The sequence below is a fragment of the Bufo gargarizans genome, chromosome 6 (assembly GCF_014858855.1).
Source record: "Bufo gargarizans isolate SCDJY-AF-19 chromosome 6, ASM1485885v1, whole genome shotgun sequence".
NCBI lineage: Eukaryota > Metazoa > Chordata > Amphibia > Anura > Bufonidae > Bufo > Bufo gargarizans.
In genome coordinates this window covers 36,074,283-36,095,619 of record NC_058085.1, presented here as the reverse complement: position 1 = coordinate 36,095,619, position 21,337 = coordinate 36,074,283, and the positions used below count along the sequence as shown (strand labels likewise).

Below are 21,337 nucleotides of genomic sequence, written 5' to 3'. Positions count from 1 at the left end.
AAGGAGGGAAAACAGTACACCTCTCTGAACAGTGTCTGGGAGGCTGTGGTTGCTGCTGCACGCAATGTTGATGGTGAACAGATCAAAACACTGACAGAATCCATGGATGGCAGGCTTTTGAGTGTCCTTGCAAAGAAAGGTGGCTATATTGGTCACTGATTTGTTTTTGTTTTGTTTTTGAATGTCAGAAATGTATATTTGTGAATGTTGAGATGTTATATTGGTTTCACTGGTAAAAATAAATAATTGAAATGGGTATATATTTGTTTTTTGTTAAGTTGCCTAATAATTATGCACAGTAATAGTCACCTGCACACACAGATATCCCCCTAAAATAGCTAAAACTAAAAACAAACTAAAAACTACTTCCAAAAATATTCAGCTTTGATATTAATGAGTTTTTTGGGTTCATTGAGAACATGGTTGTTGTTCAATAATAAAATTAATCCTCAAAAATACAACTTGCCTAATAATTCTGCACTCCCTGTATAATTATAAGCAAATATTAGACTGTAACGTATAGTGTGTTAATAAATACCTTTTATTTAAGCACAGTGTGTAGTCTTTTGTTGTAGTAGGTGCCGCAGCAATAGCCGTAGTGTAGTTCAGTGGAGTGTATAGGTAACAGAGGTAGTTAGCTAGATAGGTATATTTTATGATTTAGGCATAAATAGGCGGAGTCATCACTAGACGGTTCGCTCCTATTTATGAATATTAATTATCGATATTTGCATAAATATTGGTGATTAATATTCCCCTTTAACAAAGGTCTCCTTGAAAACCCAAACATTACGTTTTATAAACGATACGTAGATGAGATCATTTTCATCTGGCAAGGAAATAGAAAATCCCTTGAAGAAACTAAATTCACATAAATGGAATCTGACGTGTACAGCTCACATTGATCCTACGTCAGCTGTGTTTTTAGATCTCAACCTATCAACTAAAAAGAAAATCGTATTATTACGAGCACACATTTTAAGAACATTGATGCAAATAGTTATTTTGATTTTAATACTCGTCATTTCCATAAATGCAAACGGAACATTCCCTACAGTCAGATGAAGCGAGTAAAGAGGAACTGCTCAGAGGACAATACTTGAAAAGAACAGTTAGAAAGTTATGCAGAAAAGATTTAAAAAAAAAAAGAAAAAAAAATGAAGGTTATCCATCTGGTCTTTCAGGTTCAGAAGATAAAATTATGAAGGAAAGTCAAATCGACTGCCTAAAACCCCACACCCCTGTAAAAGATACAGGAGTATATGGTTTTAGTTTTATCACTAGATATAACTCAGAACGAGTCTTACAGAAACATTGGTCTATTTTCCGCAACGACCCAATTATAGGTTGAGACCTTCCGAAACAGGCCAGCATCACCTTTCGCAGAGCACATACCCTTAAAAACCTTCTAGCACCATCATGTACAAAAATTCTTGATGGCTCTAAGAGAGTTACCCCCTCGTCCGGCCATTGTCGTGGGAGAAGGGAAGATCATCTAGATAAAAAGAGCTCATTTAAATGTGGTTCCAGACGCTGCAAATGCTGTGACACCATTCCCTACGAAATTGATGAGGTAACAATTACTAACACAGGAGAAACCATCAAACTGAAACACCGCAAGAATTGCAGCTCTAGTAATTAGGACTTCTCCAATGTCCATGCGGGCAACACTAGCCTCCTGAGATTGACACCCATTGACTGGATACCTCACTCATATTCACAGCTCTGTAGGAAGAAGAGGTTTTGGATCTTCCATTTTAACACTCTAGCCCCGTTTGGGGTAAATGAGGCACTTTAATATAGTAATTATTTAACACAGCATTGTTTAATTTGATGAATATACTTTATTGCATTATTTATTTATTTATTTTTTTCTCTCCTTTTAATGTAACTTATTCTCTCTACATCCTTATTCATGTAATTAAAGGAGTTGTCCCATCTAGCAATTTCATACTCACCTGCTGCGAGCTGCGCTGTTCACTTCCTGGTTTCCGGCTTGGGAGGCTGGGCGGACTTAGTGAGCTTGATTGAAGGCTTGTCCCGGACGGGCATCACTGTCTTGAATGTGCACGCCGCCACGCATGCGCCATGGTGACTTCTTCCTGGCCGAGTATAGTACAAAGCTGCGCTGCATACAGAGCATGCTCTTCTCTGTACAGCCGTGGCCAAAAGTTTTGAGAATTACATAAATATTGGAAAAGTTGCTGCTTAAGTTTTTATAATAGCAATTTGCATATACTCCAGAATGTTATGAAGAGTGATCAGATGAATTGCATAGTCCTTCTTTGCCATGAAAATTAACTTAATCCCAAAAAAACATTTCCACTGCATTTCATTGCTGTCATTAAAGGACCCGCTGAGATCATTTCAGTAATCGTCTTGTTAACTCAGGTGAGAATGTTGACGAGCACAAGGCTGGAGATCATTAGGTCAGGCTGATTGGGTTAAAATGGCAGACTTGACCAGTTAAAAGGAGGGTGATGCTTGAAATCATTGTTCTTCCATTGTTAACCATGGTGACCTGCAAAGAAACGCGTGCAGCCATCATTGCGTTGCATAAAAATGGCTTCACAGGCAAGGATATTGTGGCTACTAAGATTGCACCTCAATCAACAATTTATAGGATCATCAAGAACTTCAAGGAAAGAGGTTCAATGCTTGTTAAGAAGGCTTCAGGGCATCCAAGAAAGTCCAGCAAGCGCCAGGATCGTCTCCTAAAGAGGATTCAGCTGCGGGATCAGAGTGCCACCAGTGCAGAGCTTGCTCAGGAATGGCAGCAGGCGCATCTGCACGCACAGTGAGGCGAAGACTTTTGGAAGATGGACTGGTGTCAAGAAGGGCAGCAAAGAAGCCACTTCTCTTCAAAAAAAACCATCAGGGACAGAGAGATCTTCTGCAGAAAATATGGTGAATGGACTGCTGAGGACTGGGGCAAAGTCATATTGTCCGATGAAGCCTCTTTCCGATTGTTTGGGGCATCAGGAAAAAGGCTTGTCTGGAGAAGAAAAGGTGAGCGTTACCATCAGTCCTGTGTCATGCCAACAGTAAAGCATCCTGAGACCATTCATGTGTGGGGTTGCTTCTCATCCAAGGGAGTGAGCTCACTCACAATTTTGCCCAAAAACACAGCCATGAATAAAGAATGGTACCAAAACACCCTCCAACAGCAACTTCTTCCAACAATCCAACAACAGTTTGGTGAAGAACAATGCATTTTCTAGCACGATGGAGCACCGTGTGCCATAAGGCAAAAGTGATAATTAAGTGGCTCGAGGACCAAAACTTTGACATTTTGGGTCCATAGCCTGGAAACTCCCCAGATCTTAATCCCATTGAGAACTTGTGGTCAATCCTCAAGAGGCGGGTAGACAAACAAAAACCCACTAATTCTGACAAACTCCAAGAAGTGATTATGAAAGAATGGGTTGCTATCAGTCAGGAATTGGCCCAGAAGTGGATTGAGAGCATGCCCAGTCGAATTGCAGAGGTCCTGAAAAAGAAGGGCCAACACTGCAAATACTGACTCTTTGCATAAATGTCATGTAATTGTCGATAAAGGCCTTTGAAACGTATGAAGTGCGTGTAATTATATTTCACTACATCACAGAAACAACTGAAACAAAGATCTAAAAGCAGTTTAGCTGCAAACTTTGTGAAAACTAATATTTGTGTCATTCTCAAAACTTTTGGCCACGACTGTACTATACTCAGCCAAGAAGAAGTCACCATTGCGCGTGTGCACGTGCAAGACAACGATGTGCGGCCCGGCCGGGGGAATAAAATGTGTTCTTCCACTGATGCGGCACACAAGCGGTGGCCGTATCTAGTGGATACCAGAAGACGACAGTGGGGTAGGATTGAAAGATTTTTTCCAAGATAGGTAGGGATTTGCTAAAGGAACATAATTACTAAAATGCTCATAGGCACTTCTATAACAAATTAAAATAGGATCAATGAGATGGGAATACCCCTTTAACTCACTCAAATTTTCTAGGGACCTTCCAATTGCTACAAATTTTAAGAACGCTGTGGAGATTTTAGATTTATCTACCCTTTTTTCATATGGTGCTTGGCAGAAGGAGGGAGTCTGGCGCCCGTGAGTAGGGGCAGCAGCGCCAGCATGGACCGCTGGGCTAACATTGCACATTTACCTTGGCCAGCCCCTGACTATGGTTGTGCCTGGATCTCTTGCTGCTCCACCGTCTCTTGACCCCCCCTATGAAATCAGCAGTCACTTATACAGAAACTACTTAAAGTGGCAGTCGACTGGTGGTTCCCCTGCAGCAGTGTCTAGATACCTGTATAGTAACATAGGGGGGGGATTTACCAAACTGGTGTAAAGTAGAACTGGCTTAGTTGCCCATAGCAACCAGATTCCAGCTTTCATTTTTCACAGCTCTTCAGGTTCCTATAGGCAACTAAGCTATTTCTACTTTACACCACTTTGATAAATCTCCCCCATAGTTTATAAGGCTGAAAAGACATCCATCCATCCATCCAGTTCAGCCTGTTATCCTGCAAGTTCATCCAAAGGGAGGCAAAATTTATTCTGTCAGGTAGGAGCCAATTTTGCTCATTTTAGGGAGGGGGGGGGGGACCTTCCCAGATCTGTGATCTCTCCGGATATCTAATAACTATAATCTGTAATATTATTACACTCCAGAAATGCATCCAGGCCCCTATTGAACTCTTTTAATGAATTGACCATCACCATAGTTAAATCTGTTCAAGACACAGGGGATCCATATAAGTTTCATTATTTGATTCAACATGCCATCTCCACCTTTCTCATTATATAAGGACAAAACATATAATACTAGTGGATAAAACAAGACTGAACAGAAGATCTTCACAGCCTTCTACAGATCATAGGGGACATTTCATGAGACCTTATCTCCATCTACCTGATCATCCTGTGGGACATTGTGATGTTCTTCTGACCCATCCTGAGGAAGAAGAGGACTGGGACATCTTTCCGGTGTTCTTCTCTCTTCCTTAACTGTAGGAAACACATCCAGTGACTGAATTCATTCCTTACATACAGATAATGAGAGGACATGTGTATTTAGTCATGTATATTACCTGGTGCTGTGAGGGGCCGGTGATCCTCCATCATGACGACCTTGTACAGATCCTTGTGTCCTTCTAAATACTCCCACTCCTCCATGGAGAAATAGATGGTGACATCCTGACACCTTATAGGAACCTGACAACACAAATACAGTCATCACCCAGATCCCTTTCATAGCGTTCCTGTATAATGTCCCAGCAGTGTCACCTCTCCAGTCAGCAGCTCAATCATCTTGTTGATGAGTTCTAGGATCTTCTCTCTATTGATTTCCTCATGTATCAGGGGGTGAGGTGGAGGCCCCGTGATTGGGCTCAGGGTTCTTCCCCATCCTTCAGACACAGGGTCCTGACAGCGCTCATTAGAGGTCTTTTTCACTACTGTGTAGTCCTGGTTATGGAGAGACACAGTAATAAATATCCCTCCATACATCTCCAGAGTCCCTCACCTCTCCTGTCATGTCCATCTGTTAGGAACATACAAGATGATGTAATGTGACATCATCAGAATCTCTCACCTCTCCAGTAAGCCGGAAGATGATCTCTAGGGTGAGATTTATTATACTCTCCGCCATCTTGTCCCTGTCCCTCTCCATCCTCCAGGAGAAGGATCTTATATAGAAGATCTCCACTGAGCGGATCCTATACTGTAGGAACCTGAATGGAGAGAAGATGAGAAGAAGTAAAATCCTACAAAATCCCATGTTAAATACAATTACTGGAGATAATCAGAGGAGATAATAAAGTGTAGATGCTAAATATCTAGTGAAGGCAGCTCCTCCAGATTTCAGGACAAAGCATGTCCTCCTTCATATGACGATATAGACAATTACAGGTAGCAGCGGTGATGTCAGCATAAAGCTGTAATCTGGTAGATGACATCATAGATCCAGAGCTCAGACTGCTCTCGTCCTATCAGCTGGGATCTCAAGATTTACCCCAAATACAGATCGTCTTGAGGCTATTAAACATACAGGGGTGTATCAAACTGGTGTAAAGTATAACTGGCTTTGTTGCCCATAGCAACCAATCAGACTCCACATTTCATTTTCCAAAGGAGCTGTGAAACATGAAAGGTGAATTCTGATTGGTTGCTATGGGGAAACTAAGCCAGTTCTACTTTACACCAGTAAATCTCCACCTAAATATTCAAAACCTCTGGATGTATTCAGTATGGAGTATGAGCTCCAGGCGGAGAAATCCCCGCACTTACACACCTCGGCCGCCATCAGTGAGGTTATTAATGGTTGTCTGAGGAATGTTCTGCCATGTCTACATCTCACCTCACCTCCCGATGAGGGAGAAGACCAGCGGATGGAGAGCACAGTGTGGTTAATTATTTTCACTATGTCAGTAAGGGTAGGTTCACACCATTTGGTTTTCCATTCTTCTGATCTGTCAGAACAGGGAAAAAAATGGATCCTTCATTTTGAGCATCTGATGTGCTCATTTTGCATCCGTTTTGCCCATTTTCGTCTAAGATCCATTATTTTAGATGAAAGACAATTTCTTCAATTAAGGTCTTTTTCTTCTGTCTAAAATAATGATTTTTTTTTTGCACTTTTAAAGAATCAGAAAAATTGAAAATAAAATGGTGATGTGAACCTGGCCGACTATCAACTTTATGTCCCCACACAGTAGTGCTGCCCTCCTTAGTGCCCCTTCACAGTAGTGCTGCCCTCCTTAGTGCCCCTTCACAGTAGTGCTGCCCTCCTTAGTGCCCCTTCACAGTAGTGCTGCCCTCCTTAGTGCCCCTTCACAGTAGTGCTGCCCTCCTTAGTGCCCCTTCACAGTAGTGCTGCCCTCCTTAGTGCCCCTTCACAGTAGTGCTGCCCTCCTTAGTGCCCCTTCACAGTAGTGCTGCCCTCCTTAGTGCCCCTTCACAGTAGTGCTGCCCTCCTTAGTGCCCCTTCACAGTAGTGCTGCCCTCCTATAGTTAAATTCCTTATACTGCGATATATGAAAATATAATGCCCTTACTTACTTTCCTTCAGCAGTTTCTTCTAAAAACAAACTTTTATACTATGTAAATTAGGATTTGCTGGTAGCCGCCGCAAAAAAACGCCCCTCATCCTGTTGATTGACAGGGCCAGCCGCGATCTCCTCCTCCGGCCGGCCCTGTCAGCATTTCAAAAATCGCGCGCCTGTGTTCATTCAGCGCAGGCGCTCTGAGATAAGGAGGCTCGTCTCCTCAGAACTCCCTTAGTGCGCCTGCGCCGATGACATCACCGAAAGAGAAGACGTCATCGGCGCAGGCGCACTGAGGGAGTGCTGAGGAGTCGAGCCTCCTCATCTCAGAGTGCCTGCGCCGAATGGACACAGGCGCGCGATTTTTGAAATGCTGACAGGGCCGGCCGGAGGAGGAGATCGCGGCTGGCCCTGTCAATCAACACGACAAGGGGGCGTTTTTTTTGCGGTGGCTACCAGCAAGTAGACACCTCATTTACATATTATAAAAGTTTGTTTTTAGAAGAAACTGCTGAAGGAAAGTAAGTAAGAGCATTATATTTTCATATATCGCAGTATAAGGAATTTAACTAGCTCCCCAAAAAAATATGACTTTAGTGGGGTGACAGAAGCGCTTTAAGTCTCAAATGGCTCAAAAAGTAACAATAATCTTTATTATACAAACACGATAAAAATGAAGATGAAATACACCAAAGTAAGGGCTCTTTCACATGAGCAGATCCCGTGCGTGGAATCCATTGCGTGAAAGAGAGCCAAGCCCCGTTCCGGACAGCAGAGACACGGAGCGGTAACATGATTGATACTGCTCCGTGCCTCTCTTTGACCTTTTTCCTACATAATCACGGTGACAACTTTATCTCACTGTAATTGTGATCTTTTTACTACAAAATCACATTAAGATAAAGTTCTCACCGTGATTACGTAGGAAAAAGGTCACAGAGCGGCACGGAGCAGTATCAATCAAGTTAATGCTCCTTGTCTCTGCTGTCCGGAACGGGGCTTGGCTCTCTTTCACGCAGCAGATTACCTGCACGGCATCCTCTCGTGTGAAAGGGCCCTAAAAGTACGGTATTCGCCTGAGGGATAGTATAATCCTACAGTCAGCACAGAGGGGAGTCAAGAAATATACGTTGCTTCGCTGCCCAGTGATCGGTAATTAGACATTAATCAGTTAGTACTGAGGTATAAAGACTTGTGTCTATTGAATCTAGTGCTCTCCACTCCTCACTTAGAAAATACACAAAGAACAGAGAAACATAATCTTTTAAGTAGAGTAGTCACCTCAGGAGGACCGCACACCCGACGTGCGTCTTCGGCAACACCTTCATCTTGGCTCCCCTCTGTGCTCACTGTACTATTATACTATCCCTCAGGCGATTATCGCACTTCTACTTTAGAGTATTTCATCTCAATTATCATCATGTTGTATATATGTGACTTTAGTATTGAGTTGGCTCCTTATTTTAGGGGGTTAGATGCTGCCCACTATATTATTTGGGCTTTTGTTAGTTTTTGTATCATGTAACCTGCATGTATTAACTATCCTTAGTACCCTCCTTAGAGCCCCTGCACGGTAGTGCTGCCCTCCTCAGTGCCCCTTCACGGTAGTGCTGCCCTCCTCAGTGCCCCTTCACGGTAGTGCTGCCCTCCTCAGTGCCCCTTCACAATAGTGCTGCCCTCCTCAGTGCCCCTTCACGGTAGTGCTGCCCTCCTCAGTGCCCCTTCACGGTAGTGCTGCCCTCCTTAGAGCCCCTGCACGGTAGTGCTGCCCTCCTTAGAGCCCCTGCACGGTAGTGCTGCCCTCCTCAGTGCCCCTTCACGGTAGTGCTGCCCTCCCCAGTGCCCCTTCACGGTAGTGCTGCCCTCCCCAGTGCCCCTTCACGGTAGTGCTGCCCTCCCCAGTGCCCCTTCACGGTAGTGCTGCCCTCCCCAGTGCCCCTTCACGGTAGTGCTGCCCTCCCCAGTGCCCCTTCACGGTAGTGCTGCCCTCCCCAGTGCCCCTTCACGGTAGTGCTGCCCTCCCCAGTGCCCCTTCACGGTAGTGCTGCCCTCCCCAGTGCCCCTTCACGGTAGTGCTGCCCTCCCCAGTGCCCCTTCACGGTAGTGCTGCCCTCCCCAGTGCCCCTTCACGGTAGTGCTGCCCTCCTCAGTGCCCCTTCACGGTAGTGCTGCCCTCCTCAGTGCCCCTGCACGGTAGTGCTGCCCTCCTCAGTGCCCCTTCACGGTAGTGCTGCCCTCCTCAGTGCCCCTTCACGGTAGTGCTGCCCTCCCCAGTGCCCCTTCACGGTAGTGCTGCCCTCCCCAGTGCCCCTTCACGGTAGTGCTGCCCTCCCCAGTGCCCCTTCACGGTAGTGCTGCCCTCCCCAGTGCCCCTTCACGGTAGTGCTGCCCTCCCCAGTGCCCCTTCACGGTAGTGCTGCCCTCCCCAGTGCCCCTTCACGGTAGTGCTGCCCTCCCCAGTGCCCCTTCACGGTAGTGCTGCCCTCCCCAGTGCCCCTTCACGGTAGTGCTGCCCTCCCCAGTGCCCCTTCACGGTAGTGCTGCCTTCCTCAGTGCCCCTTCACGGTAGTGCTGCCCTCCCCAGTGCCCCTTTACGGTTGTGCTGCCTTCCTCAGTGCCCCTTCACGGTAGTGCTGCCCCTCTTAGTGCCCCTTCACGGTAGTTCTGCCCCCTTTAGTGCCCCTTCACGGTAGTGCTGCCCTCCTTAGTGCCCCTTCACGGTAGTGCTGCCCTCCTTAGTACCCCAGTAGTTTAAATAAAATATAAAAGCACTACTCACCTAGCCTGCTCCCCCAATGAACAAAGTGTATCACCCCCGGCCTGTGCTGGAGCTGCTAGGAGCGCAAAGGCCAGTAACTGGTGAAGCAGGGAGCCCACAGCATTCCTCAGCATGCAGATACAGGTAAAAGCGGGACATACCTCAGTTGTCCTGGGACCACTGCCAAAATCTGGGACTGTCCCACTGGATCTGGTATGGTGGGAGGTAATCTCACCACTGCACCTTCACTGCTGGAGAGCCTGAGAAAGGGGAGAGAGGAGGGGACTGGAAAGCAGTGTAGAGAGAGAGAGAGATAGAGAGAGATATAGATAGATAGATAGATAGATAGATAGATAGATAGATAGATAGAGAGATAGAGAGGATCAAGGGGATAAAGCGGGTAGTGAAGGGGTTAAATATACCTCTGCCCCAGCAGTCCCGACGGACAATGGCAGTGCACCTAAACAACATGTATGGGGGAAGTGAGAGACTAGTGGGCTAAAGGACCTTTCATGATGTCATGACCATGTGACCATATGTGGGAGGAGTGTAAAGGCTAAATACTATACTGGTGTTCTGTCAGATTCCTATACCTGGCAGAATGATATACCCGGAAGTGACGCGCCGCTCCAGAAACAGCTGGAGGAGGGTAGACCCACGTGACCTAGGGATGTCACATGATATGGTGACGTCAGGAGGTCTGGAGTATAGTATTTAGCCTTTACACTTCTCCCACATATGGTCACATGGTCATGACATCATGAAAGGTCCTTTAGCCCACTAGTCTCTCACTTCCCCCATACATGTTGTTTAGGTGCACTGCCATTGTCCGTCAGGACTGCTGGGGCAGAGGTATATTTAACGGTTGGGTCTAAACTCCAGACACCAAACGGACCTGGTCCTTTTGCAGTATGGGAAATAGCCAGCTCTCTAAGAGCCGTCTAAACTCCATACACGGTACGGACCTTTTAGCCCCCTAGTGGACGGGTCCGGAACAGAGCTAGTGTTTAGCCAGCTCCCATTGATTTGGCTAAACTCCATACACGGTGCGGACCTGGTCCTTACTAAGTATGGGGAATAGCCAACTCTATAGGAGCTGTCTAAACTCCATACACGGTGCGGACCTGGTCCTTACTAAGTATGGGGAATAGCCAACCCTATAGGAGCTGTCTAAACTCCATACACGGTGCGGACCTGGTCCTTACTATGTATGGGGAATAGCCAACACTATAGGAGCTGTCTAAACTCCATACAAGGTGCGGACCTGGTCCTTACTATGTATGGGGAATAGCCAACCCTATAGGAGCTGTCTAAACTCCATACACGGTGCGGACCTGGTCCTTACTATGTATGGGGAATAGCCAACCCTATAGGAGCTGTCTAAACTCCATACACGGTGCGGACCTGGTCCTTACTAAGTATGGGGAATAGCCAACCCTATAGGAGCTGTCTAAACTCCATACACGGTGCGGACCTGGTCCTTACTAAGTATGGGGAATAGCCAACCCTATAGGAGCTGTCTAAACTCCATACACGGTGCGGACCTGGTCCTTACTATGTATGGGGAATAGCCAACCCTATAGGAGCCGTCTAAACTCCATACACGGTACGGACCTCTTAGCCCCCTAGTGGTTAGGTACAGAACTATGATGGGATTTAGCTGATTCAAAGTGAATTGGCTAAACTCCATACTCCGTAAGGACCTTCTTAACCCTTTGTGGTATGGGATCCATTACAATTTTGCCAAATGAAGTTGAACAGATGAGTGGTAGAAAATCCGTTTTTTGTTTTTAATTATAAGGCCTCCTGCAGAAGACTGGATGGTTTTGCGGTCCGTTTTAAACGGATCCGTTTTTACATTTTTTTTTGTTTCAGTACTGTCTCAGTTTCCGTTCCGTTTGGTTTCTGTTTTTTGAGGAACGGAAACAAGGCATATACAGTAATTACATTCTAAAATTCGGCTGGGCATAACATTTTCAATAGACTGTTCCGCAAAAAATTGAACAAATACGAAAAATATACGGATGCATTCTGTATCCGTTCATTTTACAGCCCCATTGACTTGAATGGAGCCATAGGACATGATTTGCGGGCAATAATATGACCTGTTTTATCTTTGAACTGAAATGAAAAACGGAAACTGAATGCATACAGAGTACATTCCGTTTTTTTGCGGACCCATTGAAATTAATGGTTCCATATATGGAATTGAAAAAGCTTTCTGCCAAACGGAAACAAAAAACATTTGTGTGCAATAGGCCTAACTGTTTAATATCACCATAAAACATGAATCCATCTCATGGAGGCCCTTCACCCCGAGTCCTGTGAGAACAAGGTTTGAGCTCAGATGATGCTGCAGATGAGCCTCTAATCACCGAGAAATGTCCGCCGCCTTCCAGTGTACGAGGAAACTAAAGTATCCGCTCCAATTCTCTATTTATCAAGAGTTATCTGTGAAATGTTCCCATCAAAGTATAACATTCAGATTGCAGGACTCTGGCGGTAACCTGGGATCTCACCACCATCATCATGGTCAAAGGAAAGCTCAGCATGTGGCTCCATCAGTTTTCCTTCAGGTGAGGTCCTCTTCAGGTATGGAGTTTAGCCTTCTAACAGTGAACTGTCTATTTCCCATACACCAGACGGACCTTTTCTATGTGTTACCTACAGAGAGGTTCTCCTGCTGGTGAGGTCTTCTTCAGACATGGAGTTTAGCCTGCTTACAGTGAACTGTCTATTTCCCATACACCAGACGGACCTTTTCTATGTGTTATCTACAGAGAGGTTCTCCTGCTGGTGAGGTCTTCTTCAGACATGGAGTTTAGCCTCCTCACAGTGAACTGTCTATTTCCCATATACCAGACGGCAATACAGGTGCAGAAGATGTCTGGCTTTGCAGTTGTAGTAGCAGTTGGTTGCAGCAGTGACAGTGTGGAACATGACGGACAAGGTGCAGGAGATGATGTCTGGCTGTGGTGGGTTTGCAGTGGCGGCAGGAGCGGACATGTTACTAGTGGACGAACCTAGAAATGATTTTCTTTTGCCAAACATTTGCTAACCAAATCTACCTCTGTCTACCACACACAATTTTTTCCAGAAACAGATGCTTTACACCCACAGTTTTCACTTTCACAAGGGGGTAACAGGACAAAATGCACCCCACATGATGTATGGGCGCACGGCAGGCTTCAGAGTGGAAGGAGCACCATATGGCGGTTAGGAGAGAGGATTTAGCTGGAATAGTATTTGGGAGCTATGTCGCATATGAAGACACCCAGAGGTGGCCCTAGAGTGGAAACCCCCAAAAGTGACCCCATTCCAGAAACTACACCCCCGTACGAACATTTTAAGTGGTGGAAAGGGTACTTTTTACCAAACATGTGTCTCACAGAAGGAAGAAATACTAGAGAGAGGATTTCAAAGCACATATTTGTAAAAATGAAAAATTACTATCAGACCCCAATTTTTCACTTACACAAGGGGTTAAAGGAGAAAATGCATCCCAGTATATGTTCCCCATTTTGTGAACACCCCATATGTGCTCGTAGTCTGCTGTATTGGCGCACAGCAGGCCTCTACAGGCAAAGTGCAAAATATGGTTTTTGCAGGCCTGAATTGTCAGACATGGATTTTAGCTGCCATTCAAACCGCTTCAGGTTTATGGTCTGACTGTAACTTGGAGTCTGTTAGAAAATGACAGAACTCCAATATTGTCTGACGTTTGGCTTCTTTACTACGCCCATATGCAGCACGAGTCCCCAAAACGTCATCATCTCTGCTGCATCTACTGGGGTCCAACCTAGGGGTCTAGCGTATGGCAAACTCGGGTTCTGAGCAATGAATTGTTGGGTGTAAAAATTGGTTTGGGTTACCATTAGATTTACAAAATCTTCAGAGAAGAAGATTTTGAAAAAAATCTAGCCCAGTGAAGTCCGCACAATCTATCAGAATTCCTGAGTGGCCCACGAACTCCGGAATTTGGGGCTGATAATCATCAGGGGGTGGGGTCCATGTGGGCTCACTCTGGGGGGCTGCCTCAGCTGCTACCCTGGGGCACCTTCTAAAGCAGGCATGCTCAACCTGCGGCCCTCCAGCTGTTGCAAAACTACAACTCCCAGCATGCCCAAACAGCCTACAGCAGGGCATTGTGGGAGTTGTAGTTTTACAACAGCTGGAGGGCCGCAGGTTGAGCATGCCTGTTCTAAAGGGTCCCTCATCAGCGGATGATGATTAGGGGGTAGAGAAGTAGAGGAAAATGGCATCCCCTTCTTCCTCACTGGCAGACTCTGTATAGGAGGCAAGCATGGCGTATGCCCCTTCAGCTGAATATAGTCTTTGGGATGAATGGGACATTTTTATTTTATTGGGGTGTGACGTGTGAAACGTGTAAACCTTTATTTAGTGTGGGGAGTGTATGTAGTGTTTTCACACATGAAGGGGCTTGTAATAAATTTGAAATTTAGAAGAAAAGTTCTAAAAAAAAACTTGCTGCAAAAAAAAAAAAAATTACTTGCAGCGCAAACTGAGCAGACGCGATCAGTAATGGACACTACTGATCGGTGCTCAGTGGTTGCAAAATGCACGTACGCAGATGGTGCGTTCGTGCTGAAATCTAAACTGACACTAACTGAAATTAAGATATATATATATGTATCTATCTAACTAAAACTAACTACCACTAACTGCAGTTATTTTTTCACAGACAAATGTGAAAAAGAAAAAAAAACTCAAATGTGCAGATGCTACTGAGCACACGACTGATTGTGCGCGCTGCAGAGCACCACAGATCGTATAAAACGTTACTATATTGGCAGAGCTGGAAAATGGTTAAAATGAATAAATAAATGCACGGACCAAATGGTGTCCGTAAAAAAAAGGATGGGGGGGACGGAGGGTGGGAAGGGACATGGACGGAGCTATTCCAGATGTTGTTGTTCTTTCTTCTTTTCAGCAGCAAAGGCGTTAAATTCGTAGTGGAGGTACAGCACAAGTCCTGCAAGCAGTCACTAGCTAGAATGGCAGGGACGTTCTGCCTCTTCCTGTGCAGCTATAGCGCTGCCATTGGCTGGAGCGTTGTTTCAGCCAATCGCAGCGCTGGCAGGGGACCCAAAACACTGGTGTCCCATGCCTCACCTCGGAGGTGACCGGTGCTGACCAGTTCAGCACCGGCCACTGTCCCCTGACCTCCTCCCAACCCTCCCCGCAGCTGCTGACAGCTTCCTGTGCTGCGATGTGACGACACATTGATCATCCAATCGCAGTGCTTGGAGCTGCAGGGGAGTGGAGCTGCACCATGCTGCTCATTCCCGGCATAGCTGCCTGCCGGTAAGAGCAGCCATGGTGCAGCGATTCCACCCCGATCTTCCCCCAGACCTCATTAAGTACATGTACGTCATGGGTCCTTAAGGGGTTAAAACAGCACCCAGCAGCTATGGTGCTCGCGAGCGGCCGCCATATTTAAATACCCACCCACCGAGGTACAATTCTGATCAAAAGTTTAAGACCACTTGAAATCATATTTTAAATTGTTGGATCTTAACAAGGTTCCAAGTAGAGCTTCAACATGCAACAAGAAGACATGGGAGTGAGACAAAACATTTTTTGAGCATTCAATTAATTAAAAATAACAATTAAACTGAAACAGGCTGTTTATCAGCTGATCCAAATTTTAGGACCACATGCCTTTAGGCCTCTTTCACACGGGCGTTGCGGGAACATGCGCGATTTTTCCGCGCGAGTGCAAAACGTTGTAATGCGTTTTGAACGCGCGTGAGAAAAATCGGCATGTTTGGTACCCAAACCCGAACTTCTTCACAGAAGTTCGGGCTTGGGATCGGTGTTCTGTAGATTGTATTATTTTCCCTTATAACATGGTTATAAGGTAAAATAATAGCATTCTGAATACAGAATGCATAGTACAATAGCGCTGGATGGGTTAAAAAAAAAATTATAATTTAACTCACCTTAACCCACTTGATCGCGCAGCCGGCATCTCTTCCGTCTTCTTTTTTGCTGTGTGCAGGAAAAGGACCTGTGGTGACGTCACTGCGGTCATCACATGGTCCGTCACATGATCTTTTACCATGGTGATGGATCATGTGATGACCGGAGTGAAGTCACCACAGGTCCTTTTCCTGCACACAGCAAAGAAGAAGACAGACGAGAAGCCGGCTGCGCGATCAAGTGGATTAAGGTGAGTTAAATATATTTTTTTTTAACCCCTCCAGCCCTATTGTACTATGCATTCTGTATTCAGAATGCTATTATTTTCCCTTATAACCATGTTATAAGGGAAAATAATAATGATCGGGTCTCCATCCCGATCGTCTCCTAGCAACCGTGCGTGAAAATCGCACCGCATCCGCACTTGCTTGCGATTTTCACGCAGCCCCATTCACTTCTATGGGGAATGCGTTGCGTGGAAAACGCACAATATAGAGCATGCTGCGATTTCACGCAGCGCACAAGTGATGCGTGAAAATCACAGCTCGTGTGCACAGCCCCATAGAAATGAATGGGTCCGGATTCAGTGCGGGTGCAATGCGTTCACATCACGCATTGCACCCGGGCTGAAATCTCACCCGTGTGAAAGGGGCCTTAAATGGCCAAATCTGTGCAAAGATGTGGATTCATTGTCATTTTCTGTCAGGCAGTCACAAGTTGTGATGGCAAAGGCAAAAAAACTCTCCCTTTTTGAACGTGGTCGGGTTGGTGGGACGCAGAAAGACAGTCATTTGGAATTTTTTAAATGATCCTGAGGGTTATGGAACAAAAAAAAGTCAAGTGTTAGACCCAAAAGCATTTCATCAGCACTGAGCCGGAGGATCCAATTGGGTGTCCGTCAAGACACTGGACGATCCTCGACCCAAATCAAGGCCCTTACTGGTGCTGACTGCAGCCCCATAACCATCAGACGGCATCTGAGACTGAAGGGCTTCAAAAACAAAAAACGTCTTCAAAGACCTCGTCTCCTTGAACGCCACAGAACTGCTCGTTTGGACTTTGCAAGAGAGCACCAAACATGGGACATTCAAAGGTGGAAGAAAGTTTTATTCTCTGATGAGAAAAAATGTAACCTTGATGGTTTCCAACATTACTGGCATGACAAGCAGATCCCACCTGAGATGTTTTCTACGCGCCACAGTGGAGGGGGCGCCATAATGGTCTGCGGTGCTTTTTCCTTCAGTGGAACAATGGAGCTTCAGGAAGTGCAGGGGCGTCAAATGCAGGGCTGTGGAGTCGGAGGCAATTTTGGGTACCTGGAGTCGGAGTCGGCAAAAAATAAACCGACTCCGACTCCTACTAGATTTAAATTGGAATTAAAATAAAAAAAAGCAAGTTTCAATGTCCCAATTCACAAAAAGTTATAATTAATTACCGTATTTTTCGCCCTATAAGACGCACCTAGGTTTTTGAGGAGGAAAATAAGAAAAAATATATTTTGAACCAAAAGGTGTGCTTTTGGTGGGTTTTGAACTAATGGTGGTCTGTGGATGACACTGTTATGGGGGCATCTGTGGGTGGCACTGTTATGGGGGATCATTGTGGGGGCATCTGTGGATGACACATATATAGCATCTTATCTTATGTGTCATCCACAGATCCCCCCATAACAGTGTCCCTGTGTAGTGAATGGGGACAGCATCTGTTTCTGTAATGGCAGCGGGGCCCGGTGCCTGCTTCATTCATAAAGTGGACGGAGCAGGCGCGTGACGTAGTGAGCTACGCTACGAGCGCCCGCCCGGCCTCCTGACTGCCAAGAAGGTTTTAAGATGATTGGAATATTTTAACAATACCCACAAGTTAGATATGATTACCGTATACTACAGTGAGCGGGGCCCGGTGTAGTAAAATACAGTGACTGCACCAGACCCCGCTGCCATTACAGAAACAGATGTCGGCCCCCAGCCCCTCCTCCCTCTCAGCCTATTCACCGGACTGTCATAGCATTCGCCCCATAAGACGCACTGCTATTTTTCCCCCACTTTTGCGAAAAATACGGTACTTCTCTACTGTAAGAATAAAGGCCAATGCATGCAGTGCGTCACGTTACCGCAAAACGAACACGTTAAGTGACCATGAAGAAGCATGCTTTTCATATGCTTCACTATATGGCACGCAACGCACAGTTAAGGAGCGGCAATACTTATACTTTCCATTGTGTTGTGTTCCGCTGTTACAGGGAACGCAACGCCCATGGTTAGCCTAGCCTCTCACTGATTATATAAATATGTTTTTTGCAGGACTAGAGACACTTGTATAAGTGAAGGGAATGGATAGTCAATAGTTCAAGACTGAAGCTGTAAACCATTTGAAAAACTGCTGTCATTCAGCTAAGGCGATAAAAACTTGTAAACTCGATTGTTAGCTTAAACTTTAAACATGACTATGGGATTCTACTAGGGAAATCATGTTTTACAATAAATGCCCCTTCCCCTGCCCATTCCTGGATCCTCCCACTGCCCTATCTTCAGCAGAAGATCAGCACAGAAAGGAGAAGGCAGCGGCTTCCTAGCCAGTAGTTCTATGGTAATGACATTCGCATATTAAATACAAAGGAGTCGGGGAGTCGGACCATTTATCTACCGACTCCACAGCCCTGGTCAAACGGCTGCTGGCTATGTCCAGATGTTGCAGAGAGCATTCCTGATGACTGAGGGCCCTCGTCTGTGTGGTAACGACTGGGTTTTTCAACAGGACAACGCTACAGTACACAATGCCCGCAGGACAAGGGACTTCTTCCAGGAGAATAACATCACTCTTTTGGCCCATTCTGCGTGTTCCTCTGATCTAAATCCAATTGAGAACCTTAGGGGATGGGTGGCAAGGGAAGTTTACAAAAATAGACAACAGTTCCAGACAGTAGATGTCCTTCGTGCGGCCGTCTTCACTACTTGGAGAAATGTTCCCACTCACCTCATGGAAACGCTTGCATCAAGCAGGACGAAATAGTAGCAGTAAATGCTGCTCCTCACAGATCAGCAGGGCGGTGTAATGTGCGCGTCCGTTAGGCCATTGTCGGTGTCAAGGGCAGTGAGCGTTGGAGGCTTCATCCGAAGGCGCTTCGTTTAAAACTTTGGATTAATACTGTACAGTGATTAGACTATGTACAGTCTTAGAATGTATGGGCTCCGAGGAGCTGAAGTTAGTTATTCATGAAGTTGCACGAGACTCCATTGAATAACTCAGGTAATTGATTTTTAAAGTGGAAAAACACTTGAAACCAAACTCTGCTTCGGTCCCGTCTAGAACCTCTGAACCGAAGCAGAGTTCTGTTAAAAGTTTTAAAGTGTTTTTCCACTTTAAAAATCCACTTCCCGAGTTATTCAATGGGGTCTCGCGCAACTTCGTGAATAACTTACTTCGGCTCCTCGGAGCCCATACATTCTAAGACTGTACAGAGACTAATCATTGTATAGTATTACTCCCAAGTTTTGAATAAAGCATCTGAAGCTTCTCTCAACACTGACCATTATAGACGTCTGCGCCCGTCTCTATGCACAGCTACAAGCGCTGAGAATACAGAACTGCAATAAAAAAATAATAAAAAAAAATAGAGAAATGAACATAAATATATAGAATACATTTTTTTGGGGGTTCAACAATAAGTTTTTATTAAAAACAGTAAAACCTGCAGCTTTCACTTCGACTTGTACAGTAGAAAATATATAAGAATAAATATCGGGGGCGGAGAAGATGGAAACCTTATCTATTCAGTAAAACATGTGACATACAACGTGGCCTCCCCAGATACCAGCCCGCAAACAAAATCACACAGCGCCCCCCCCCCCCCCCCCCTGCATCCAATATTACTCGGCCCCCCCTCTGCGCAATATTACATTTATTGCTCGGTCATACAACTTACCACCCAAATGGATTTTACCTCCTTTTCTGCTCACTAATAGAGCTTTCATTTGGTGGTATTTCATTGCTGATGAGATTTTAACTTTTTTTGATATTAATCTAAATTTTCACTTTCGGTTGTAGAATTTTTCAAATAAAACTACATTTCTATATAAATTTTTCTCTAAATTTATTGTTCTACATGTCTTTGATAAAAAAAAATGCAATAAGTGTATATTTATTGGTTTGCGCAAAAGTTATAGCGTTTACAAACTATGGTACAAAAATGTGAATTTCCGTATTTTGAAGCAGCTCTGACTTTGAGCAAATGACCCCATTTCGGAAAGTAGACACCCTAAGGTATTCACTGATGGGCATAGTGAGTTCATACAACTTTTTATTTTTTGTTACAAGTTAGCGGAAAATGATATTTTTTTTTTTCCTTACAAAGTCTCATATTCCACTAACTTGTGACAAAAAAAAAATATCCATGAACTCACTATGCCCATCACGAAATACCTTGGGGTGTCTTCTTTCCAAAATGGGGTCACTTGTGGGGTAGTTATGCCCTGTAAAATCCTAAAGGTGCTCTTTTGAATTTGGGCCCCTTTGCGCACCTAGGCTGCAAAAAAGTGTCACACATGTGGTATCGCGGTACTCAGGAGAAGTTGGGCAATGTGTTTTAGGGTGTCTTTTTACATATACCGATGCTGGGTGAGAGAAATATCTCTCTAAAAGACAACTTTTCCCATTTTTTTATACAAAGTTGTCATTTGACAGATGTTTATCTCACCCAGCATGGGCATGTGTAAAAAGACACCCCAAAACACATTGCCCGACTTCTCCTGAGTACGGCGATACCACATGTGTGACACTTTTTTGCAGCCTAGGTGGGCAAAGGGGCCCAAATTCTAAAGAGCACCTTTAGGATTTCACAGGGCATTTTTAACACATTTGCATTTCAAACTACTTCTCACGCATTAGGGTCCCTAAAATGCCAGGGCAGTATTCCGTGAGGGGCATGGCGAGTTCATAGAATACAATCCCACACCATAGTCCCCCCATCATACAATCCCACACCATAGTCCCCCCCATCATACAATCCCACACCATAGTCCCCCCATCATACAATCCCACACCATAGTCCCCCCCATCATAGAATCCCACACCATAGTCCCCCCCATCATAGAATCCCACACCATAGTCCCCCCATCATAGAATCCCACGCTGTAGTCCCCCCCCCCATCCCACATGGCAGCCCCCCCATCATACAATCCCACACCATAGTCCCCCCATCATACAATCCCACACCATAGTCCCCCCCATCATACAATCCCACACCATAGTCCCCCCATCATACAATCCCACACCATAGTCCCCCCATCATACAATCCCACACCATAGTCCCCCCCATCATAGAATCCCACACCATAGTCCCCCCCATCATAGAATCCCACACCATAGTCCCCCCATCATAGAATCCCACGCTGTAGTCCCCCCCCCCATCCCACATGGCAGCCCCCCCATCATACAATCCCACACCATAGTCCCCCCATCATACAATCCCACACCATAGTCCCCCCCATCATACAATCCCACACCATAGTCCCCCCATCATACAATCCCACACCATAGTCCCCCCATCATACAATCCCACACCGTAGTCCCCCATCATACAATCCCACACCGTAGTCCCCCCAT

At 45.4% G+C, this 21,337-nt stretch overlaps 1 protein-coding gene across 1 annotated transcript in view; it reads right to left on the bottom strand.

Moving 5' to 3' along the window:
- LOC122941944 (zinc finger protein 420-like) overlaps nt 1-4,962 on the bottom strand; it is a 43,160-nt gene extending 38,198 nt beyond the window's left edge. Inside the window, exon 1 of the mRNA XM_044299441.1 lies at nt 4,905-4,962. The gene's annotated coding sequence lies outside the window, so the exon portion shown is untranslated. The remainder of the gene's footprint in view (nt 1-4,904) is intronic.
- Nucleotides 4,963-21,337: the final 16,375 nt, after the last annotated feature.